This window comes from Rosa chinensis, chromosome 6 (genome assembly GCF_002994745.2).
Source record: "Rosa chinensis cultivar Old Blush chromosome 6, RchiOBHm-V2, whole genome shotgun sequence".
Classification (NCBI taxonomy): Eukaryota; Viridiplantae; Streptophyta; class Magnoliopsida; order Rosales; family Rosaceae; genus Rosa; species Rosa chinensis.
Window position 1 is genome coordinate 44,663,278 of NC_037093.1, and position 10,399 is coordinate 44,673,676.

Consider the following 10,399-nt stretch of genomic DNA (forward strand, 5'->3'; position numbering starts at 1 on the left):
AAGAGCCAAATAGCCGAAACTCCGTGATATTGCTTTTTGTTATTCCTCATATTTCAATAATTGTGCACATGTTCCAAACTTCTTAAGTTCATAGATTTGCGACTAGTCAAACACATCCAATTTACAGTTTTATGATAGAAAGTTAGTTAAGTAAACAATTATCTGCATCAAACAATCTGTTTTCTTTTTTATTTATTTATTTACTATATGCTTTGTTTGTCTTGTCAAATATCTCAATCTTTTGTTTCTTATGATTCTATTAACACTTGTACAGTTCTATTCTCCAATTTCTGCTTGGTTGAACCGTTTGCTACACTTGTAGTTTCAGAGGCTCTTTCCGAGGATTTGCAGGTTAGACAATTAATTGCTATCTTATGCTTGTTATTGTTTAAATTAAACAAACTGAGAATTTCTTCTATCAACCTTTACCTTCTTTGTGCTCTGTATGTGGTACATTTGATCTGTGGTGGGTTTGATCTCAATGTTTGGAAATGAAACTTCTTATTGGTGGGTCTATGAAGGAGTCATTGATGATCGTTATGGTGAATGTTTCATTGCTGAGAACAAATCTCTTCAAAAGGTATTGTCTGCTCTAAATGTGAAATAGATCAGCTTTCCATTGTACCTTGATACTTGTGCCATCTCCAACTTGCACATATGGTGCATTAAGCTGAAGGTAGTATAGTGGAATTCTTAATATCTTTTTTGATTAGCTTATGCACTATATTAGAAACTTTAGCCTAGTAATTTGGTCTTTGGATATCTAATTATCTATAATACAAAACTTTGTTTCTTGACTGCTTTTTCTATATAGGAAGGCATCCTTAGGCATTATCTTTAGTCTTCGGTATTATTCCCTTTAATCGATGGTAATTAATAATATACCCTAGGCATCTTATAAGCTTTCATATATTGACACCGACCTTGACGGTCTATTCTTCTCATTTCATGGTGGTTAATAGATAGAACAAATATGCATGGACCAACCACTGCAATTAACTCAATTTGTTACTTAACGGCTTTCTAACTTTGACTATCGCTTAGTGTAATATTGGTGTGGTAATCTGCACAGATGCTGTTTAAGGGTTTTCCCGATGCTTGTGATTCATTGATGGTTCTGAGGAATGGTGCACTGGACATAAAGACAGAGCCTTTAGTAAGCACATTTAGTTGCTTCAAATTGGAGACACTTCTCCTTGCACTCTTTTAAAATAGGGAACCTTTATCAAGTATCTCACATCTGTTTGTATTGTCGTTTATAATTGCTCTGTAACAGGACATGTTAAAACAGTATAATAAGTTGTCACTCTAGCCAAAAAAAAAGTAGAAGTTGGGTTTGAGATTCTCTTCCAATTGAATCTGTGGTAATGCGGAGTAAATACTATGGTAAATTTTCCTATGTTAAATTCTAATTACATGAGAGACATCATTGAGGATAAAGACCTAACATTGTTTCCAAGAAAGGTACAAGTGTAGTTTATAAATGTAGTCACTTTAACTTGGTTTATATTGACTCTTTTATGTCCATGCAGTGGGAGAGGAGAGGCAACAGTCAATATACTCAAGCAGACATAGATATGATGCGAAATGAATGGGCAAAGTATGTCGTGAAGGGGTATGTGTAGGAGCTAAAGGAAAGCATAAGAGGAAGTAGGTTGTTGCTGAAGGAAAGCATTATTTTTGTGCTTCTCTGCTGGCACAATATTCATGCACTGTGTGGCATGTTTTGTAACAAATAGTTTGTTTTTGTATCAGCTTTTGATGTCCCAAGTAGATGGGCATGCATTTGAATGCTTTTCTTCTTTCAATGTTGGCTTGGATGATTGAGAAATTCTCCCTTTTCACATTTGAATGCGTTTCTTCAAATAGTATGAGTTGGATTACTTATTTTATAGATTCCAATGTCTTTTCTTTACAGTTAGTCACTGTTCATTAGGTAAAATGGAGCATTATTATCAATGCACAAAATCTAGAAAAGACGATTATCACACAACAGAATTTCTGAAGTTAATAATGTTGTCTGAAGTAACAATTTGGATGTTCACACAATGAATCCTTATATAACATGCAACGGTTCTAACAAACATACGTTGTCTGATTTACAATCACACAACTGTAATAACTAGAATACGTTATCTAAAACTAACACACAACAATAAAATTTCCAAAAGTGAAGTGAGAGGATAACTCATACAACAGATAAAATAAAATGCAGTTGTCTGATTGCCTTTCATACAACGGCTCGAAAATAACTTTCGTTGTGTGAATGATGCCAATGACATGTGCAGCATGACTGCGCGGCAACTATGGCTGCCATCTGCCGAGAGAAGGCACAACGGTTTTAACCAAATAAGTGTTGTCTGTTTGTGATTCACACAACGGGTTTCCACCGTTGTGCGATTTTTAATCACACAACGCTCCGATACACAATGGAAATCGTCCAAATCACATAACGAATTTGGTCCGTTGTCTGTTTGGTTTTTTGGCCTAGTGCATTCTACAAAGTGAACCTGAAATTACTCTCGTATTTAATGTGATATTTTTGTATGTATGTTTACAGGAGGATGCTTATCTAATTGATAGGGATGACCAGCAGAAGTTTCTAGCAAGTTCTGATTACCTCTCCAGTTATGGCATGCCTGCTTTAATTTCGAATATCCAAGCAGCAGCAGTAGAAGTTCTTAATGGGTAAGGTTTGTTCTACCATTAATAGTCGTCAATTTCTGGGCTTTGAATCTATAGGCAATAAGTTTATTATACTGGAATATATAGAAGCTTTAGAAATTTTACCAATTATCTTGGATGACTTTCATATACAGAAAGCAGCTAACTGATAGGTTCAATACCACGGTTCTCCATGATAGTATTATGCAAATGCTTGACAAGTTCATGAGCGCAGGAAGTACCCATCACTGGGTGAACTACTTGATGCCTGAGGATGCTCGTTGGGTTGAGAGAAAAAAGCTCCTAGAGAATTAGTGCTAAGAGAGTAAAAAGCAAAAAGCTCCTTTAAGTAAATTACTGGATGTATATTGCTAGGAGAGTACTATTAGATGTACTCTTTTTGTGGATAAAGATCACCTTTGCACAATCCATTTTGGAGCATGATGTGGATTATAATAATTTCTTCTATATATTGATCAGTTACTGTTAATTTGGTCATTTTTTATTCCAGTTCCAGCATATATAATGCATTGAATCACTCTATTAGGACAACAATAACCACACACAAAGCTATCGTATGTACACAATGTTCACAATAGCCACAAAATAAAAACTGTCATGATCACTGATACTATCACAAAACTGTCGTCTGAATAAAAGTCACACAACGGCTATAAAATAAAGCGACCTCTTAATCGCAATCACACAGCGGCTGCTAAAGTTGCCCGTCGTCTGAGTAAAGTTCACACAATAGTTAATGCTGTCGAGAGCCTGTCGACATGGATGCCGAGTTCTTCAGACGACGGTTCTCTAAATCATGTTTCATCAGACGGCAGCGAGATATACGACAGTTAGCTCCGTATCATACGACAGTTTTTAGCCGTCGTCTGATTCAATTTTTATACTAGTGTTTCAACACACACAACCATTCCTCAAATGACGGCAAAGTCAAAAACTAAGCTAATAATTTGTCGGAAATACATAAAAAAGAAATCAGAAACCCTAGAATTTCAAAGGTTCAATTTCATCTCCTCTCTTCAAATCGATGCAAGATATTTGAAAGGTTTGCTAGATGTTGAAAGAGCTTCAAAATTTACATTGTTCTTTTTCCCAACGACTTTGGGGATGGCTGGCAGCTCAATTTGGAACCTCACTTCCTATATGTGGCTCTCTGTTGGATTTCTGGGCTGATTTTTGTCATAAGGCTTTTTCCCCTCAGCTTTATAATTTGTGGTTAGCAGCTGGTTTTCTTACTTTCATGGAACTCTGGAAGGCGCAAAATAGGCTCAGGTTTGATAATCGATCCCCTATTTTTTCTACATTGTGTTGTTCAATTATGGCATGGATTCGACAATTTGGTTCTCTTGTTCCTGGTTACTATAGGGGTGTTCTTGATTCCCGACTATTATCTTCCCTTGGGGTGTGTCCCAAGCCCCGTAAAGCGCCCAAGATTCACCATGTTCTATGGCAACCTCCTCTCTTCCCTTGGGTTAAAGTTAACACCGATGGTTTGGCGAAAGGTAATCCTGGTCCTGCAGTTTGTGGGGGAGTTTTTCGTGATGCATCTGGGGTTTTTTTAGGGAGTTTTTGCCAATCTCTAGGTTGCAATTCATATTTTTATGCTGAACTTTATGCGGTTATTGTGGCTATTGAAGTTGCTTTCACTAGAGGTTGCTTACTCTGTGGTTGGAAAGCGATTCTATTAGTGTGATAGCGTCTATTTCCTCCAAGTCTTTCTCTCCTCCATGGGACTTGAGAGTGAGATGGCAAAACTGCTTGAAGAAAATTCAACAAATGCAATTTCGTAGAACTCATATTTTTAGATAAGGGAATGCAACAGCGGACAAGATGGCAAATTTAGATGTTTCAAGTGACTCGTTTACTTGGTATGCTAGCCCTCCTACTGAGCTTCACAGGTACTTGCAAGCTGATTTTTTGGGACTCCCAAATTATTGTTTTTAAATGGTTGCTTATTTAATGCCTGCAAGTGGCATGATGAAGGAAGTTATTATGGTTGCCGAGATGATCCTGTTGGTTTGTTATTATTGCTCACGCCTTGTCAAAGGCTTATATTTCTAGGAAGTTGTGCGCAAGGTTAGCTACATGATCAACAACATGAAGCTGCAAGGGAAAATTTGGCATATTTTGGATGCTAGCCTTTTAATTTCATGACTGTTTCTTTCTTTTAGAATTGTACATGAGGGGGAAGTTCCCCTTCTCTCCTCTTTCGTCGACTTTTTTCTTCTTTATTTGGACTTTGTATTTTTTCTCTTTATTATTAATAAATTGAATAGGAGGACGGGCGGTGGGTTCCCAGAGTGGGGCAGACCCTTCGCCTTCGGGTTTGAGGGTGGGACAAGTTCCCTACATCGTCTGCCTCCGAGGAGCTAATATCGCCTAATCCCTTATTCTTAAAAAAAAAAAAAAAAAGCTTCAAAATGTAGGCGGTCTCTTCGCTAGAGGTGGGCGAAATCAGGAGTTTTGGTCGAGTTAGCAGTCGCAGGTCTACAGCTGCTTTAGGGATTCGAATTCTCTTCCCGAGTTTGAATTGATGTGAACCTAGGGCATAGGATGGCGCAGCATGAAGCGGAGTTGCGGAGGTCAATTTCCAACCGATGCGGTGGCTGAGGGTGATTGAACGGTGGGGAACCTACCAGGTTTCTATTCGGGTCGGGTCAGAACGTCTCTATCTAGGTGTACCATCCCATACAAAGTGGTCCCCAATAAAAGTCTTGAAAACTCTGATGTACAATTTTCTTTTATCGACCATAACTTTTGCTTATGAACACCCATTTTTGCATGCCAAATGTCTACGAATTTGGTTGAATGTGCTCTATAATTTTTATGAAGGAAGTTTGCTAAAAAATGAATCAAAAGAAAAATCAACTTTGGAGCTCCTCCTAAATGTTCGAAATAAAGGTAAAAGTAAAGATTTCGCTCACTTACAGTCCAAGTGTCCAATAAGCAGGTAACTCTGGGTACTGGTCGTAACAGGTTCGCCAGTAATTTTTTATCTTTTCTATGCAAAAAAGTTAATAACAATTTGGGGTGTGCTAATATGTGTGGATTGTGAACTAGCATTTGATTCAACAGATAAAGCTTGTATCTTTAACAAATTGTACATAAAATATTGAACTGTAGTGGTACATTGTCCCAAAATATTGAACCTCTAGTAATATATTTTTTTTGACCTAGTAGTTGCTAGGGTTTCAGGAACTGCAGTCCCCCTTAGACGATCGCAAGTGGAAGCGATTGCAGCTTTGTCTTTCTATGACAATAGTAGAGATCGTATACTAGATCCTTATTAATTTTGCAGCCATGTTGGGGTTTCTTAACGGTGACAACAAAACTCTAGGGGAAGTGGTTAGTTGGGCGAGACTTTGTGCTTTAGTTTTGGGGAGAATTACACAAATAATCACTCAACTATAACTCATTTGACACTTTGGTTACTTAATATTCAAATATATCACTTTGATCACTCAACTATTACTCTGTCAATCACTTTAGTCACCGAATGAGCATTTTATCTCACTTTAATCACCTCTCCCATTCATTCCAGTTCAGATTTTTTAATTTTTCACAATTGGTTGCTCGAAAAAATCCTTTATATTGTTGCAAATAACTTTTTTTAATGAAAAAAAATATTAACGAAGTGACTAAAGTGAATAACAGAGTTAAAGTTGAGTGACTAAAGTAATATATTTAAAAAGTGGGTGACCGAAGTGTCGAACAGGTAAAAGTTGAGTGACTATTTGTGATATTCTCCCTTAGTTTTGGACTTTATCTTGGACTTAAGTTTTACATTTTTACTTTTATTCTCTTTTAAAATTATGACGGGGCTGCAACCTCTTATGCTTGAGGAAGATAATGTGAATATTTTCATAACTCCATCTTTTTGTGTTTTTCTCCAAGGTTTAGGTATCTTTTTTACAGGGCTTATTGCCTTAAAAAGATTGATGTACTGCATAAACCCACTAGAATTTTTTTTTTTTTTTGATCAAATGATTTCATTCATACGGAAGTGTTACAAGTGGTATGAACGATACAAACAGGAGCCACAATTGACCCACTAATAACGTCAGACCAACAGGTCAGAACAAGGACTTCCGAAAGGAGCTAAACCTCCGGTACACCATGAGGCTGGAACGATGATCACACAGACCAAGATGACTCAAAAACCGACAAACTGCCAACAACATTGGTACGGGCCGTCAGCATACCAACCGGGTAGTGACTCTGAACCCAAGAAGGATTAACATATGGTCGAGTCAACTCCTCCTCTTGAGTAGTGAAAGCACGAGATGGAAGTAGGCGTAAACTGTCATCACTCATCAGTGGTGTCTTGTAAAAAAACCAACAGACATAAACAATCGACCACAAAGGATCGGACAAAACAGAAAAAGCACAAAACTAAAAAAACAACTAGAAAAACGGAGATGCAACAGCCATCCTGTGCCATAGCAAAATCAGACTCAAATCCGAAGAAGCACAGACCCGTAATCTGTAGCCAGCATCAAATCAAGCCGATCGCCGCCCCAGGAACGAGGCAAGCAACTATTGCCCCCAACCACCGTGACCACCATCCCCTAACACCTCCGCCGTTCTTCCCCTTGTTGCAGATCGAGACGTCCCACCAGTCTACACAAACCACCGTCGTCGAGGTCACCATCCCCAGAACCACAGCCCCACCACTCCAAGCAACCACACAACCCCTGGGACACCTCACCAAAACCCGGCCGGATCGATCTGACCTCAGATCACCAAGAAACTCCAAGCCAAAGGAGGAGCACCCAGACAAGCCCGATCCGAACACACAAACACCGGATCGGGGAAAACACCCCCAGCCACACACATCTCCAAACCCGATCTGGACCCTCCCTCGCCGGCGATGATGGATCTGCAAACCGACCCCTTCTATCCTCCTTCCTACACCAGCACCAACCCTTTAAGGCAAACAGCCGCCGGCATAGAAGCAAAACGGCGTGCACTCCGGAAGGAACTAAGAAAAAACTAAAAACCCCTCCCGGACCGAGACGCAGCGGCAGAATCGCCGGCTACGCTCGGCCAGGAGGGCCAACTCCTTAGATCTGCTCTCTTTTTTCTTTGGCGCGTGAGGCGCGTTCTCTTGATAGGTATGGTCTGAAACACGAGTGCAAACCCACTAGAATTGGACATTAACACGAGACAGAAGATTACATTTTTGGGACAATTCTTAGGTTCACCCCTAGGGTGAACGAGCATATTCACCCTACTGTCGCTTAACATACTTTTACTTAATAAATTTATAATCCAACGGTCTATATCTTAAATCAGTTTTTAAAGATCATCTCTCTAAAAAATCAATCGAATCGGAAATCATTTAGTTATCTAATTGAATCAAATAAATGAATTATTCTAACAACACTTACTACTATTATGATAAACCGTCCATTTATTTCATAGAAATGAATAACTAAAAGGTCTTCAATCTAATTAATTTTTTACAGAGCTAATCTTTGTATTGTGTTATACAACATGAGTGGTTGGATTATAAAATTATAAAATTATTATGCGTTAATCGTAAGAGATGGTGAATATGCTCATTCACCAGAGGATGAACCTCAGAATTGTCCACATTTTGGAAGAAATTTACAAAGAGATATATGTGACAAAAATTCTTGAGGGTCACAAGTTTCTTCTAGCTCTTAAAATGAAGCAACAGTTGTAACATCTTTGTTTGATCGGTTATACTTCATGTGACTCTTGACGAGCTGTCCAGCTGCAATAGCAGACATGAGAGAAAGCTCTCCGGCAAGAACAGAACCAGCTACAACACTGGCCAATTGCCTTGCGTTTGATCCTGGTGCCTCTCTGTTGGCACCCTTCACTCCGAGCAAGTTCAAGCAAGCCGACTGCGATGCCAATTGGGTACCTCCTCCTACTGTACCGACCTCAATAGAAGGCATGGTAACCGAGACGTGAAGATCCTTGCCATCATTGATGGCTTCCATCATGGTGATACAGTGAGAACTCTCTATGTTCTGAGCTGGGTCTTGACCAGTGGCGAGGTACACAGCTGAAACAATGTTACTGGCATGTGCATTGAAACCACCAAGAGCACCAGCAATGGCGGAACCAGTAAGGTTCTTGAGCATGTTAAGCTCCACCAAGGCCGCCACGTTGGTTTTCAACACCTAACTCACTATGTCTCCCTTGATTACAGCCTCCCAAACCACAGATTTTCCACGGCCTTCAATCCAGTTCACAGCAGCAGGCTTCTTGTCTGAGCAGTAGTTACTAGAGATGCCAATTACATCCATTTCAGGGAAGTCATTCTGAAGGAAGTCAAGGACATTTTGAACACCTTTAGAGACCATGTTCATCCCCATAGCATCACCAGTGCTGCAGCAGAATCTCATGTAGAGGTTCTTCCCAGCCACTGCACACTTGACTGTCTGAAGTCTACCAAATCTGCTTGATTTGTTGAAAATCATGGAAATGGTTTCGTAATTGGCAGGGTCTTCCATGAAGAACTTCAACTCAGCAGCTCTTTCAGCAGAGTTGAATCTGACAACAGGTGCTCTGGTCATTCCATCTTTCAATAGCACACTGGTAGCTCCACCGGACAAGTTAATAGCTTTGCAACCACGGTTGGTACTAGCCACCAAGCAACCTTCAGTTGTGGCCATAGGGACAGAGAACTCTCTTCCATCAAGCATGAAAGGCCCGGCAATCCCAACAGGAATGGTAATATACCCAACCGGCATTTCACAGCATTGACCCAAAATGGATTCGTAATCAAAGCCCTCCAAAGGCAGACCCTCAAAAGACTTGCCTGTAACTCTCTGTAATGCCTCACGCCTAACAGAAGCTGCCCTCTTGCAGTCGCCTAGCTTTGACTCTAGTGAATATGAAGCAATAGTTCCAGCAACGACAGCCTTGATAATCTCCTCATCTTCTGCGGTTGGTGGAGGGGTCTGGATCGCTGGCTTGTCATCAAACACCTTTTGGACGAATTTAGGAGAAGCAATTGGAGCCATTTTTGGGATCGAGTAATCAAGTGCCTGGCCACAAGGAAATTTACGAGCATCCTGCTTGAGAATATTCTCTTCCTCGTCATCGTCGGCGGCCCAGATGTCATTACTGGGCTGGAGAAAGAGGGACTGAACAAAATCGATGCCGAAGAAGCCGAGGAGATAGATGAAGGAGGCTATAAGAGCAAGGATGGCAACAATCTCAGAGAGATCTATGTTGTGAAGAGGAGTGTTGGTACGGATCTTCTCACGCCAGCTAGTGAGCAAGAAGTAGACGACGGAGAAGAAGAGAGCGAAGAAGACGGCGTTGGTTATGTACAGAGGCAGAGGCAAGGTGTCTGAAACCTTTGCCACTTCCTCGTCCACGACAAACTTGACTTTCTGTTTCATGGTCTTGCCTGCCTTGGTGGTGTTCTCCATCGCGGATAGCTTTCTGACGTCCATTATGTTTTGGATGAGGAAGATGCTAAACAACCCTCCGGGGGATCGGATGGAGGAGATAGAAGAGGGAAAGGAGTGAGCTTTGGAAAAAAGACTGAACTCGTTTATCTGTGTTTTCCTGTGTTGGGTTTGAGTGTGAATGAAAACAGCTGGTACCGATGTTTATATATAGTGTTGGTTGTGTTGTGGGAAGCTGCCTACAGGGCCATTGATCAGTCATCATCACTATCAGTATGATGAATGAGTAAATTAGTCAAATGAATACACCTACTGAAGTCTCT

The 10,399-nt window shown here is 40.2% G+C and overlaps 1 pseudogene; it reads right to left on the minus strand.

The window, feature by feature from the left end:
* Positions 1–8,246: 8,246 nt before the first annotated feature.
* Positions 8,247–10,274, minus strand: LOC112172925 (annotated as a pseudogene).
* Positions 10,275–10,399: the final 125 nt, after the last annotated feature.